Below are 16,951 nucleotides of genomic sequence, written 5' to 3'. Positions count from 1 at the left end.
CCATCGGATGCTCCTCATCGCAAGTAGAACCCATTTTACTTGTTGCCGTTAACCACATAACTCTCTTTTTCTTGTGAATGTAGGATTAACTCTAAAAACTAAGTAACCACCCTCCTCGTCGAATCTATGTGCTAGCAGACTTTGTTTCCTCTATGTATCAAATTCCTTTCGAAGGCAAATTTTCCTATGTGTAATAAGAAATTATCGTTAATGCAACAGTTCTGTGTTTTATGTCAGACGTGTCTGCTATGTTCTCTAACATTGGGTTGTGTTTCCAATGCAAGACCCCACACTTTCAACGGGACTGGAGGAGTCATAGCTTTGAAACGATGGATCGAAAATGTTGAGTCGGTATTCAAGATTTGCGAGTGTCTGGAAGGGATTAAAGTGAAATTTGCGGCCTGCACATTCATCGACTAGGCCTTGTCATGGTGGAACGGTCACATCGAGGCCATGACACTTCCCGTTGCTAACGCCATGTCCTAGGAAGAACTCAAGGAAATGCTAGTCACCGAGTACTGTCCCCAAGGGAAGGTACAAAAGTTCGAGCAAGAACTGTGGAACCTTACGGTGCAGAACTCGGACATTGACACATACATCTCAAGGTTTAGCGAGGTAGCCCTTTTATGTCCTAGTTTGATTACGTCCGAGGGAAAGAAGGTCGAACGATTCATCTAGGGGTTGACGCCTCCCATTCAAGGTAATGTGATTGCCTCGAAACCTGAGACCTATGATAGTGCAAAGCGCCTAGCCAAGAAGCTTTATGATCACAGCGACAAGAACATTACCAAAGTGAGCGAGGGAGAAAACCAGCAAGAGGGAGGGAACAAGAAGAACTGGGAGAACAAGCGAGAAAGGGGACAGAAATCAGGGTCGTCCCAAAAACCACAGACGCTAGCGGCCCATTCTGTTACTGCTCCATCCGCACCAGCTCCACCCGCCCTAGCCTCAACCACAACAACGCCAGCCAAGTCATACGCGGGTTCCAATCCCAAGTGTGACAAGTGTAATTACTACCACTTCGGGGCAAGCAAGGACTTCCACTGCACCAACTACAATCGAAAAGGACATACTGTCCGATATTGCATGATGCCCCCACAACAAAACAAGCAGCTCACTGACAACAACGCCGGAGCCAGCCGTGCATGTTACGGATGCGGAGAAACCGGCCATTTTAAACGTAACTGTACCAAGAACAATAATCAGAATGCAGGAAGAGTCCTAGCCATGGGACAGGGAGAGGAAGTGCAAGATCCAACCGTGGTGACTGGTACGTTTCCCATCAACAACTCTTATGCGTGCATTTTATTTGATAGTGGTGCTGAGCGGAGCTTCGTAAGTCACAAATTCAAACACATACTCAATCAAACTCCCCACAAAGTGAATGAAAGTTTCACGGTCGAAATGGCCAATGGTAAAACAGAATCAACCAACGATATCTACGTAGGGTGCACATTAGCATTAAATAATCACTCATTCCCAATCAATTTGATGAATGTTAATATTAGGAGCTTTGATGTGATTGTTGGCATTGATTGGTTAAGCCCCCACCATGCTGAAATTATGTGTCACGAGAAGGCCGTTCATCTTCACCTTCACAACAACAAAACCCTAATAGTTTATGGTGATAAACACGACACAAACCTCCGACTCATTTTTTGCATCCAAGCACAAAAGTGTTTGCATAAAAAGAATCACGCCTTTCTTGCTCATGTTGTGGATAAAAAAAAGGAGGAGAAAAACATTAACGATATTCCAGAAGTACGTGATTTTCCCGACGTATTTCCTGAGGATTTGCCAGGAATACCCCCAGAGCGTCAGGTCGAGTTTCGAATCGATCTTGTACCTGGAGCCACCCCAATCGTCAAATCACCTTATAGATTAGGTCCTACCGAAATGCAAGAGTTATCTAGCCAACTAAGTGAACTTCTCGACAAAGGATTCATCAGGCCGAGCTTTTCACCTTGGGGAGCTTCGGTCCTTTTTGTCAAAAAGATGGACGGATCTTTCAGGATGTGCATCGACTACCAGGAGTTAAACAAGCTTACTGTCAAGAATCGATACCCACTTCCTCGAATCGATGATCTATTCGACCAGCTCCAAGGAGCCAGCTACTTCTCCAAGATAGATCTGAGGTCTGAATACCATCAACTAAGAGTCCGAGAGGAGGATATTCCGAAGTCTGCTTTCCGAACCCGTTATGGGCATTTCAAATTCGTGGTCATGCCTTTTGGTCTCACAAATGCACCCGCATCCTTTATGGACCTGATGAACGGAGTCTGTCGGCCGTTTCTCGACAACTTCGTGAACGTTTTCATCGATGATATCCTCGTATACTCCAAGAGTGAGGAAGAGCACAACCAGTACTTACGACAGATTTTGGGAACTCTAAGGGCAGAGAAGCTATACGCCAAATTTTCCAAATGTGAGTTTTGGATTCGCAGAGTGGAATTCTTGGGTCATGTAGTCATTGAAGAAGGAATACATGTGGACCCTACCAAGATCAAAGCTATTGAGGGCTGGGCAACTCCAAGGACCCCAACCGCAATCCGACAATTTTTAGGCCTTGCTGGTTATTACCGAAGGTTCATCTAGAATTTTTCCAAAATCGCCAAGCCTCTCACCACTCTCACCCAGAAGGGCGTATCTTTCCATTGGAATGAAAAACAAGAAGCTGCCTTCCAAACCCTAAAACAGGCCCTCTGTAGTGCCCCAGTGCTGTCCTTGTCAGAGGGAACGGAAGACTTCGTAGTATATTGCGATGCTTTTAATCAAGGGTTAGGCTATGTGCTTATGCAGCGCGGAAAGGTGATAGCTTACACATCTAGGCAACTAAAACCCATGAAGTAAACTATACCACCGATGATTTCGAGCTGGGAGCTGTGGTCTCCGCCCTAAAAATTTGGAGACACTATCTATATGGTACAAAGTGCACCATTTTCACAGACCACAAGAGCCTCCAGCACATTCTGAATAAAAAAGAATTGAACATGAGACGGTGGAGATGGGTTGAGCTACTAAACGACTATGAATGCGAGATCAAGTACCACCCACGCAAGGCTAACGTGGTAGCCAATGCCTTAAGCCGAAAGGAATACTCGAGCCGCCGAGTGAAGACGCTGAAAATGACCATCCATTCCCATCTATCCTCACAAATCAAGGAGGCTTAGCAGGAAGCCTTGAAACCGGAGAACGTCACTAATGAAGCATTGCGCAGAATTTAAAAGAATCTGATGATCAAAGAAGATGGAGCCTATTACCTTATGGACCGGATCTGGACACCGAGATTCGGTGGGTTCCGAGACGTGATAATGAATGAGGCTCACAAAACAAAGTACTCTATCCATCCGGGTTCCGACAAGATGTACCTAGATATCAAACAACATTATTGGTGGCCGAATATGAAAGCGGAGATTGCCACTTACGTGGGCAAGTGTCTCACTTATGCCAAAGTTAAGGTGGAATATCAAAAGCCCTCAGGTCTACTTCAACAACCCGAAATACCTGAGTGGAAATTGGAGAGGATAACAATGGATTTTATAAGCAAATTACCCAAGACGGCAGACGGTCTGGATGCTATCTGGGTGATCGTTGACCGATTAACCAAATCCGCCCATTTCCTGCCAATAAAAGAGACGTACAAGATGGAAATACTAACGCGAATATACTTGAAAGAGGTAGTGAGACTCCATGGGGTACCCATATCTATTATCTCTGATAGAGATAGCAGGTTCACCTCTCGTTTTTGGTAGTCTCTCCAGAAAGCTTTGGGAACCCAACTAGATGTGAGCACTGCCTACCACCCTCATACTGATGGTCAAAGCGAGAGAACCATTCAAACTCTAGAATACATGCTTCAGGCATGTGTAATAGACTTTGGAAAAGCTTGGAGTACTCACCTGCCCCTAATCGAATTCTCGTACAACAATAGCTACCACACGAGTATAGAAGTCGCTCCCTTTGATGCATTGTATGGCCGAAAGTGCAGATTGCCCCTCTGATGGGCTGAGGTGGGAGACACCCAACTGGAAAAAGGACAAACGCCCAACAACACACTCACTGGGCCCGAGATTATTCGAGAAACCATGGAAAAGATAGTCCAAATCCGAGCACGACTCCAAGCATCGCGGGACTGACAAAAGAGCTATGCAGATAAAATGCGAGAACCTCTGGAATTCCAAGTGGGTGATCGAGTGCTCTTAAAAGTCTCCCCCTGGAAAGGGAAGATTCGATTTGGAAAGAGAGGTAAACTAAATCCCTGATACATCGGACCATTCGAGATCTTTACACGGATCGGTCCGGTAGCCTACAAACTCCAACAACCCTCAGAACTTAGTAATGTACACCCTGTATTTCATGTGTCAAACCTAAAGAAGTGTCTATCAGACGAAACCCTCACAGTTCCACTAGATGAGATTGAAGTAAATGAGAACCTTCTATTCGTCGAGCAACCTATCAAGATAATGGATAGGGAGGTCAAGCGCACGAAACAAAGCCGCATCCCCATTGTGAAGGTTAGATGGAACGCCAAGCGCGGACCGGAATTCACGTGGGAACGCGAGGATCAAATGATGCAGAAATACCCTCATCTTTTCGCTAGTTCGTAAGAATGACTTCTAAAGAATTTCGGGATATGATGTCACAACTGAAAATTTCCAAGTCTAGAAACCAAGCCAAAAAGAGTCCCATATGTGTAATAGTTGTAGTTATACTATTATTATGCTTTGGTAATGTAATGATTTGGAGAATTTCTATCCTAAACTCCCATGAGCCATGCAAATTAATGTATTTTTGAACTTACCTCAAATATGATCGCACAAAACAAACATATTAAGGATCCTACATATCTAGACCATAAACACTTCCCTAGGAAGCACCATGGCCGTGAACACCTCAAGGACTCAAACTTTAGACCATAAACTCTTACTCTTGGACATTTTTCGCCGTAAACAACTCCCAAGGAGTCACTTTGGCCGTAAACTCCTTCAAACACCCATAAGTGGACCGTGAACCACCGTAAACATCCAAGAATGACCATGAACACTATCCTAGGTAACCTTTAGGCCGTAAACCAACTTGAGTGGATTTCTTTTGGCCGTAAACTACTTAGGGGGATTCCTTTTGAGCGTAAACCTTTGTTTAAGGTCCATTTGGACTGTGAACCCTTCTCCATTTCAAGGATGTTTACAGATTATGAGCTGTAAATGGCTAATTCCAATATATATCTCAGTAATTCATGCATTACCCAACAGTAATCAAAGTAAACATCCTATCAGCTCTTTATCCCATATAAAGGGGTCGTAAACCCCATTTCCTCATTCCACAATTCATTTTGCATTCTGTAAACTTCGTGAACTCTCCCAAGGAAGATCAAGACTTAGTCCCAGAAACCATTTTCTTCACAATCCTCCCTAGCCTTTGGTAAGTAATTCATGCCTTGTAATGGTTCATACATTTAATTAATGTGAATCTTCTACTCACTCATAAATTATGTGTTCATAACCTTATGCTAGTCAATCCTCAAGAAGTTCATCCAACACTCCAAGTGTTCTAGGCTCAAACTTCTCACCACACCTCTTCATCCACACATTCTCCTACCCAAGGTGAGCTTCATACCCCTCTTTTTGATGTTTTCATGGTTTTTGGTGGAGAATACAAGTCAAGGTTTTGTTTAAATCTTGATATACTCGCTTGTTATACATATATGCCAAGTTATATATGTGTTAAATCTATGAAAACTCCATATGAAATAGGCCTAGAATTTGAAATTTGGTGCAAGATTCAAGTGTTTGAACCATAAGCCACAAATGATGTATAGAATCAAGAACTAGTATGTTACAATATATGAGTTACAAATTTTTATGACAAAAACCCTAAGGATTTCTTAAAAATTTGCTTAAAACAAATTATTGGACAAAATATTTGGAAGTGGTTAGAAAATGGAAATAATGATATTTTGGGGGACCATTTTCGGCCATATTAATATACAAGGACTATTTTGAATTATGGGATAAATTTGGGAAATTATTGAACATCTCAATTTTTAAAGGACCAAAAATGAAATTTTGGATAAACTAGGGCCTTTTTGAATATTTTCATAAATATAAGTGTAAAATGAACATTTTAGAAGAAATGGGTCATTTTCAACAATTCGCCAAGTTTTGGGCCACTTATGACACATTTTGGCAATTATGGGTCTTATTTGATACTCTATAAAAAGAAGGGCCATTTTTGCCAATACCGATAATATTGGGACATTCTTGATAATTATGATTCCAAGTGGATTATCCTCAATAAACGAAAACGATAATTTTAGTCAACGAGTACAACTATTGTTATTTATTTAATAAATAATGGATTTTCACGATTTGCTCAAAAACCTGTTAGTATTCTAATCAGACGCATCTCCAATGTACCTATATATATATATATATATATATATATATATATATATATATATATATATATATATATATATATATATATATATATATATTAGTGTACGTCAAAAGTCCTGTAAAGAGTTATAACCAGAGTCACCTGGAGGGAGAGCGGGAATTTGTGTATAGATCTATACGGGGTTGACACCCCGCACCTTCGTTGTTCGCTACAGCTAGACCGGCCAGTCTAGGGTGACAAATGTCTTTAAACGAACCCGAGCGCCTGATAAACGCTAAGACAGGCCTCTGTCATATTAGTATGGTTATAACGACTCACTTAGAATATAACAGTGAATTGTTTAGAAATAAACATAAGTTACACCTTTCGACTATAACAACGATTGTTTGGATACTTTAAACGAAGCTTTTACCACACAAGTATTAGGGTTTTAATACTACTATTTTACACATCATAAAATATAGGATTTTCTGGGGAAAACGATTGTATAAGATTTCGAAAAGTATAAACTAACACACACAAGCAACTATACTTGATTGAAAACGAAACTTACAACTATTTTGACAAGAAAATATTAGATTTTCTGGTTTTTCCATCTATCACAAATTTTTATACAAAATGCTTGTGAACTCACCAACATATTTTATGTTGACGCCTTTCAAACGACTTGTATTCTCAGGAAATCAGTAAGCAGGTTTGTGGACCGCGGATGCTGAATTATTTTGATGTAGTTTGGAATTTACTCGCCATTGTTTCTTTTGTGTAATTTAAAAACGTAAACATGATGTAAAACAATGTAAGTGTGATATATCGATGTATGATGTTTGGATTTGCTATGTTTCATTTATATTCAATTGTTATGATACTGCACAGTGAAGTCACCCGCCTCTGGATGTTTCCGCCGTCTGGTCCGGGGGTCTGACAAACGGTAAGACTGACTTGATCATATATATATATATATATATATATATATATATATATATATATATATATATATATATATATTATTAAATTATAATATTATAAAGTATAAGGGTTGAAGTTTAAACTATTAAAATTCTAGGGTTTGGAATTAAAGTTTTCTAAAGTGACTTTACAAATTCCAAAACATGAGGGCAAGTTTTGAAACTATTCAAAACCTTTCATTTCTATAACTTATGAGTTTTAAAGGAAAAACTTTTGGAATTCCATAACTTGAGGACAAGTTATGGAGTCCATTAATTGGCATTCAAGATCAATAATTAAACTAACATGCAATGTCAAATAATCTATGATCTATCAAACTCATAAGCATGCATAACTCATATCAACAATTTTCAAGAATCATATAAACATATATAAAAATTGAAACTTTGATAATAACCTTTGAAAATGGATTAGCATAATCATTACCACATCGAAAGCATATTTTAAAAGTCCAAAACAGTTTAGGGTAATGATTATAGTCCAATTCCAGCAACAAAACTCAAATTTCTGCACTCAGGGCCTCCTACTCGCTGAGTGCAAGAACCTACTCGACGAGTAGGATAAACTTTCCCTTGGACTCGTCGATTCCACCCATGGACTCAGCGAGTTCACTGAACAGTGAGCAAAAATTCGACTTTTTTCAGCAATTTACATCAAGTATAATGAAAACAAGCCTAGGCTCTGATACCACTGATGGGTTTTGAGCATTCTAACACTCCTATGGTGTGTATGCAACCCTAGAAATCTTGGATATATGTTTACTCTATTATACATGCAAATATTCATTTTCCAAGGTTTTCATCCTAACTAGCATGTGATTGGGGGTACATGTAATATAAAAACCAGTAGAATAACATACCTTTCTTGTTGCTTGGATTCCATAAGACCTTGTAAGCCTAGCACCCAAAATGTGATGCCTCAAATGCTTCACACAACACCACAACTGTTGGAATAACTTGAGAGAAGTACACTTGTGCACAAATTCGGCTAGCCCTCCTTTCTTATGTCTTAGTTGCCGATTTTGCTCCATATGAGGCTCTTTATATAGTGTGCCACATGTAGGGTTACACCATGTAAACCCTAATGTGCATGGCTTTTCATTTCCTCCATGATCCATGGGTTTTAACATGCATGGAGAATCCATGGATCACCCAATGGGACTTACCCCAATCTAGGGAATCATGGATCATAAGCCCACTATGTAAGAGTGAATGATTTACACAATCAATTCCCATATATTTAATTAGTCTCTCTTGATCATAAAATAAATTCCAACTTAATTCTTGATCAATACTAATTAAATAATATGATTTCATATTAATATAACTTATAATATATTAACAAACCATAAGTTTCCTTTTCTCATTTTTTTTATCCAACTGTTGTGTCACACCCCAAAACCGGAACGGCGGAATCGTTCAGGGGTGGAGGACGTCATGTTTAGTATCACGAGATATGTATATGGTAAGCAAGTAATGAACAACTATTTCATTTCGAAAGAAAGTGTTTACAATGTGTGTGTTCACAAAACATAGACTTCATACACAAATAACAAAACAAGACTTGAAGCTATAATGCCCCATCTTCTGAATCCCCAGCACGAACACCTGTCTAATAGTCTCCTAAGAATACAAGTTATTTGAAAGAGTTGATCAGCAATTAAGCTGGTGAGTTCATAAGATTTTAGTGGTGTGACTAAGTTGTAAAGTGTTGTTGAAAATGTAGATGTAAAATGGTGTACGTTGTAAGTTCTGTTTTCAAAAGATCGCCTGTTCCTCTAGAAAATCCTATATTTCCTACTTTAATGGAAGTTTAAGTAAAATGACACTACAACACTTTTCTATGGGTACTAAGTGGGTACAAGTTATATAATACTCAGAGTAAACAAACAATCGATTGTGCGCATCTGCCCTAAGCTCACAACCAAACGAGGAACAGAAATTAAGGCGGATAGCACACATCCCATTGGTTGTTAGATCATCGTCATATATAACCCTGGTGTATTCACTTTTTACTCATGGAGTTAATTGTAATGGTCTCTTTGTATCTAATGAAAATGTTCTTTAAGAAAACCTATATTTTTTATAGTAAAATGGTGACCACAGTGACTACTTTTATAATAGCTTAGTTTATACTGATATATATAATCTAATATCGGATAGAAAGTTAACTGGGTGAATCTGTCCTAAGTCTACAACCAAACAAGGAACAGGAAGTAAGGCGGAAAGCACACATCCAACTACCTATTGGGTATTAGTTTTATATATAAACATCGTGTATAAACTAAGGTATTATAGAGTTACTCACCTAAGGTCTTTTAAATTGTACTGGTTTAATAAATAGGATTAAACCCTTTACTGGGAAGTTTCTAGTTTTGTATACCAAAAGTACTGATTTTGGAAAGTATGTTTTGTACTAGAAAAACTGTGCTTTAACTCTGTGTCCTATAACCTGACCTGTACCTGGTACCCTTATGATGACTTAATGTATACTAAGCATACATATATATATATATATATAGAATCGGATAGAAAATAGTTTCGGTGAATTCGTTCCAAGCCCACAACCAAACAAGGAACACGAAATGAAGCGGAGAGCACACATCCTATTACCCGTCAGACCCTATTGGTATATATATCCTGTGATGTATACATTAAGGAATCATAAGACTAGCATTATGGTCCTTTCTTTTAAACGTAGCCTTCTACCAAGGCATCTTCTGTTAAATGTAGCCTTCTACCAAGGCATCTACTGTTATGTGCTAGACTCGACTGATCTGTTTTTCGTTTGTTAAAATGTATGTTTTCCCTAGTTTATAACTATCTTAACTCGAAAATAGTTTGAGTTTGACTTTCAAGTGGTACTGTCACTTTATGAAAGAAATGGGAAATATAAGTACACAGTTGTCATTTATAATGACATGCGGATGTACTGGTGACCTAAAACATGTTCGTTTTACTACGGTCACAATGTGAAGGCTAGAATCCCTACTAAACGTTCTCCCTGTCTAGAGATTAAGGGAACCAAACGCGACCTCTGCAAATTCTTGCAAGCTGTGTAATTCACATTTGTTATATGATCATGTATACACAATATAACTATCACCTTTTGTTTAAAACAATGAGTTAGTGATTAATTGGTATAATTAGATCCTGTGTGTGTGTTCTCATGCTATAGCAACCTAACTTGTTTGTTTTGTACTGTATGTTGTACGTTCTGTTTGTTTCTCATAATTGTGTGTTCTCTCTGTATGGTATTGTTTGTATCTCTTCACTATGTGTTCTGTATGGTATTGTTTGTTTCTCTTCACTGTGTGTTTGACTCATGTATGAACTGACTCTTTGTGTGCTTCATTGTACTAGAAGTAATGAATAGGATTCTCGTAAACTATACCTATTATAGTTTACTAATGTTCTACTTGGACTGTTATTGAAAAGACTCATTTATCTACTAAGTTATGCTTGTACTTTAAAAACGGAGTTTTGTATAACTATAAAGTAACATAACTTTAAAAGAGTTTTTGAAATGTTTTGACAACTTATAAATGACATAAGTAACATTTTGAAAGATGTTTATACCAAACAATTACACGAATGAAGATTCATTACGGGGTATGAACTCACCTTAAAACAGTTAAAAGATTCATTAAAACAGTTAAAACAGTTAAAAGATTCATTACGGGGTATGAATTCACCTCATGTGGGTGATTCAAACGGGTATGCGTGTAAGGATGATAAGTTCCACGAATGAAGTCCCGAGACACAATAGGTCCTAAATAACATATAAGGACACATATTGACATGAATATAGTGTTCATAAACATCTATATGAAAGGAAGCACCTTCCGGGACTAGGAAACACTTTGACCAAGTGTTGGAATCACATGTGATTCATAAAAGGGAAGTGAAATGGCACAAACTTGAGTTTACTACCATGGGTTGACGGCCCAAGGGAGTTTACGGCCGTAAACTCATGGTCAAACATGCATATGTGTTGGTTTGAAAGTTAGAGAAACTTTAGGGACTTTTGCTCTACACAAGTATGAAAAAGACCAACCCATTGAAGGCTTTTGATCAGTTTACGGCCCAAAGGAGTTTACGCCGTAAACTCATGGTCATTGTGTACTTGAGAGTAGTTTAAGGTCCTAATCTCATCCAAGAACACTAGTGTGTGTTCTTGGTGAAACTTGAAGATCTAAGAAAAGAATGGTTTCTATGGATGAAATCATGGAAGGAGACTAGATTAAGAGATGTATCAACAAATCTAGGAAGAATACTTACTTATATCAAGATCTTGGAAGAAAGTCTTGATGATACTTGAGAGGATTTGAAGGAAAATAGGCCAAGGAAGGAAAGAATGAGAAAAATGGCCAAGTATCATCTATATACACTTGAGTTTACGGCCACATGAGTTTACGGCCGTAAACTCATGGTCTTGTGGCCGTGAACTCATTTTGATGAGGTTATGGTTTGATTTGCTACACTGTGGTTCTAGCAGGTATTTTCTAACACTTATTCCTTAAGTGTATTAGGCTCAAAACTCCTTAGAATGACCTTTAACAGGGCTAGAACTCAGTACTAATGAGTTTGACACTCAGTTGAGTTGATTGACTGGGTCTTAAAACCAAAAATTTTTCGGGTTGTCACATCATCCCCCCGTTAGATGGAATTTCGTCCCGAAATGAGCTTTCTTAACATTACTACTGGGGTTGCGCTCCTCTGACGGGCAGAATACCTACTCGTAGACCTGGAAACCTTGCCCTGGTGTTCATGATAGGATTCGTACTTGGTCCATCTATCATTACCCCGTGCATACAAATCGTATATGATTAGGATTAGTAAGATGTTCGGATGTGCGACTCTGCCCCAGGTCCACAACCAAACAAGGAACAGGAGGTAGGGCGGAAACACACATACTAAATCTGCGTAATCATAATCATATACCACCCTCGCGTATACACTGAATAGTGATAGGTGGGCTGTATTCGTCCTTAGCCTCTGTGCTCGAACTTGTTCTGCTGGACGAGTGGTATTTCGTGACGGTCTGCGGACATCTGACGATAAGGATTCGGAGGACAAAGTACTCTTCGTACGAGTACTTCGGGGGTTTAGAATACGAAAGATAAAACTCAGGTTTAGGTCGGACTTTCATTACGAATGACGAAATTTCGAGAACTTGCCGATCGAGGCGATAGAAACATATGAACTCAGTATGGTGAGGAGCACGCCAACTCATGACGAAAGATAGCAACAGACTCTTTACTGAACAAAGTTTTGGTCAAATGAAAGAAACGTCTGGTATACGATGATGTATCCCTTGTATGATCGATACTGTACTTCTAGTATGTTCGACAATGTACTCCTAGTATGTTCGAAAATGTACTCCTAGTATGTTCGAAAATGTACTCTTTGTAAATGTTCCCGTGTTTCCTGTTTTCTCTTTGATGTTAACAGTCCTACGTATCGTACCTCTATGTGCGCATACATACAAACGAAAGTGCTCTAATAACTGGTGGGGATACTTTATATCATGATCCTCCTTGGTACCACTACAACCGCCTGCCATATACAAGTTGTGAATATTTAAGATGGACCAGGCAGTCGACTGAGTAACTCTGCCTCAAATCCTCAACCAATTAAGGAATGGGGACCTAAGCGGAGTCACTCACTCTAAGTCTGCAACATCTTAGTTGTGCACAACCCCGATGTATATGGTAAGCCATAATAGCTTCTCTAAACGGATCTTTTAGTTCTCTTGAGTACTGTGACCTATTTCAACATGTGAGTTATTATAATTACTTTTAGGTGTTATCCCCAAATTTTAATCTTATATGAATATAAATTAATTTTAAAAGTAATTACTATTTCGAAAACGTACCGCTACTCGTCGACGACTCCGGGGTAGATTCTCCTGTGGTGATCATCAGAATGTGTCCATTCGCACCTGAGTTCTTTACTATCGGGCAGTCCCTCTGAAAATGTCCAGCCTCACCACAGCCATAGCAGGCTTGGTTTTCGTCAGATCTGGGGACTTGGGAGAGCGGTTGAGCCGGTGCCCTACAGAAACGAACTGTGTGTCCCTTTTTGTGGTAGTTCAGACACTGCATTTCCCGGCATACTCCGGTGTGGCGAAAGTTACACTTTCCACACTTCGGGAGGTTTCCAGCATATCGACTGGCAGGTGCTGGAACAGTAGGCGTTGTAGCGGCGTACATAGTACTCGCTCGTTGCCCTTGCGGGGTGTCATGTGTTGTTCACTTCTTTTTCCTGTTGTTCCCAGACTTCTGATTATAGTCCTCTTCCCTAGGTGGCTCGGGAATAGGGACTTTTACACCATGGCGGACTCCGTGGTCGATGAGTCGCTGAGCCAGGCGTTTAGCACCATCGAACGTGGCTGGGTTAGAAGACAACACATTTCCTTCGGTCGGAGCAGTCAGACCCCAAATGTATCTTTCTATATTCTTGCTCTCCGGGGTAACCATCCCGGGGCATAGAGCTGCTAGCTCGCTGAACCGGTCAGTGTAGGTCACTATGTCTGAGCCGACCATAGTGAGATCCCACAGCTCTTGTTCCAGTTTTTGAATTTCGCCTAACAGGCAGTATTCCTCCCGCATTAACTCTTTTAGGTTTTCCCAACCTATTGAGTTAGCCACTGATAGAGTCAGTGACTTAACATGGCTGTTCCACCATGTTAGGGCCTTGCCCGAGAAGGTGCAGGAAGCAAACTTCACTTTGCTTCCTTCTGGGCATAAACAGATTTCGAAGATCGACTCTGTTTTCTCGAACCATCGCAAGAGGGCAATGATTTCTTCAGTCCCATTAAAGGACAATGGCTGGCATTTGGTGAAGTCCTTGTAGGAGAACTCTCTCGAGCGCACGGGGACCTCACCCTGAGTAGAATCAGTAGGCGTTCCACCTCCGCTGGTACTGATGGAGTGATATTGAGCCATGGTTGTTGCCACAGCCGCAGCCACTACATCGTTTATAGCTGCCATATCGATTTGCGTAGGAGGCGGCGTTGGAGTTATCGGAGTAGTGCGTCTGTTAGATCTGCGAGGAGGCATCTTTGCTAAAAGAATACAAAGATGAGACGGAATAAGTCTAAAGCAATGGACACAAGCCGAAAGCTAAAAAGACAAGGTTATCCTAGTTCTGGGTGTATCGGGTCCTGACTTCCACAGGGTTCTAGAAACAATTCATAAAAGACTCTAGACCGAATAAACTCTATGAATTTGAAATAACTATCCTCGAATGAATATCTGTTTCCTGAATAACTGTTACCATCTGCATGTAAGAAAATAATCTTAACATATATAATGTGAGAAGTGTTTCCACTCGCTCATTTAACAAGATTATTTATTTAATAGTGTGACGTGTAAGACGTTTTTGTTACTTCGGATGATCTCTCCTTGAAAACTTCTCATGAACTTGTTCTTGTTCCTCCTGGACTCTTCTGTTGTCTATTATGAGGAAGTGGTTACATCTATCTGGGCTTGTCGTGCGAGAATGAAAGTGACTAAAGAATCTATGAGCTTTAAGGTAACTTTATGGGGTGATCCTTACGGAGTCCTCCTATAATTGTACAATGTATACAAGTTTGTATATAATTGAAGATTAAATAGACCTTCAAATAAGTGATCCTACTCCAAAACTACACCCTTAAGAGGAATGGATAGCCAAGCGTAGACCACAGATTCTAAGTTTATAAGATCTTGATTATATATAAAACTTTAGGAATATACAATGCAAGATTATAGACCTATCCGTAAGGGTCTTTTAAGTTATCACATAAGTTATTTATATGGACAAAAATACTCCTATAGTATTTCAACGTAATGTACTTGGTATGTTCTAAACTTGTTATCGCGCTATCGTATCATCGAATACTCCTATAGTATTCTAACTCTAAATGTACTTGTTCTGGCGTTCTCTTGACTGGTGTTCAGGTAAGTTTTAACAATGTTGCAACACTAAATCATTCGCAAACACATGTCGGTCACATCTCGAATGAATATAGTTGATCAGGCTATATTGATCCTAGCTATGATTACATAACTGTTCAGGTTGACGACAGTGCCCAACCTCTAAATACTTTAGTTCTGTTCTCCTCGCGACAGTAGTTCTATTATGTACATGTATAAGCAAGTAGGTATATTTTTATAACTTATAGTTATACTCTAAAAATATATCATTATCCAGAGCACTTAATCCCCATTGTATTTATAGTTGTATATCTTTTATCGGTTGATATACTTAGTTCACTATAAACAATGCTTTGATACCAATCTGTCACACCCCAAATCTGGGACGGCGGAATCGTTAAGGGGTGGAGGACGTCATGTTTAGTATCACGAGACATGTATACGGTAAGCAAGTAATGAACAACCATTTCATTTCGAAAGAAAGTGTTTACAATGTGTGTGTTCACAAAACATAGAATTCGTACACATATAACAAAACAAGACTTGAAGCTATAATGCTCCATCTTCTGAATCCCCAGCACGAGCACCTGTCTAATAGTCTCCTGAGAATACAAGTTATTTGAAAGAGTTGATCAGCAATTAAGCTGGTGAGTTCATAAGATTTTAGTGATGTGAGTAAGTTGTAAAGTGTTGTTGAAAATGTAGATGTAAAATGGTGTACATTGTAAGTTCTGTTTTGAAAAGATCGCCTGTTCCTCTAGAAAATCCTATATTTCCTACTTTAATGGAAGTTTAAGTAAAATGACACTACAACCCTTTTCTATGGGTACTAAGTGGGTACAAGTTATATAAGTCATAGAGTAAACAAACAATCGATTGTGCGCATCTGTCCTAAGCTCACAACCAAACGAGGAACATAAATTAAGGCGGATAGCACACATCCCATTGGTTGTTAGATCATCGTCATATATAACCCTGGTGTATTCACTTGTTACTCATGGAGTTAATTGTAATGGTTCCTTTGTATCTAAAGAAAATGTTCTTTACGAAAACCTATATTTCTTATAGTAAAATGGTGACCACAGTGACTACTTTTATAATAGCTTATTTTATACTGATATATATAATCTAATATCGGATAGAAAGTTAACTAGGTGAATCTGCCCTAAGCCCACAACCAAACAAGGAACAAGAAGTAAGGCGGAAAGCACACATCCAACTACCTATTGGGTATTAGTTTTATATATAAACATGGTGTATAAACTAAGGTATTATAGAGTTACTCGCCTAAGGTCTTTTAAATTGTACTGGTTTAATAAAATGGATTAAACACTTTACTAGGAAGTTTCTAGTTTTGTATACCAAAAGTACTGATTTTGGAAAGTATATTTTGTACTAGAAAAACTGTGCTTTAACTCTGTGTCCTATAACCTGACCCATACCTGGTACCCTTATGATGACTTAATGTATACTAAGCATACATATATATAGAATCGGATAGAAAATAGGTTGGGTGAATTCGTTCCAAGCCCACAGCCAAACAAGGAACAGGAAATGAAGCGGAGAGCACACATCCTATTACCTGTCGGACCCTATTGGTATATATATATCCTCGATGTATACATTAAGGAATCATAAGACTTGCATTATGGTCCTTTCTTTTAA

The sequence above is a fragment of the Lactuca virosa genome, chromosome 4 (assembly GCF_052849685.1).
Source record: "Lactuca virosa cultivar CGN04683 chromosome 4, Lactuca_virosa_CGN04683_v6, whole genome shotgun sequence".
In the NCBI taxonomy this organism is placed as follows: Eukaryota; Viridiplantae; Streptophyta; class Magnoliopsida; order Asterales; family Asteraceae; genus Lactuca; species Lactuca virosa.
Note: the sequence above shows the minus strand (reverse complement) of the source record.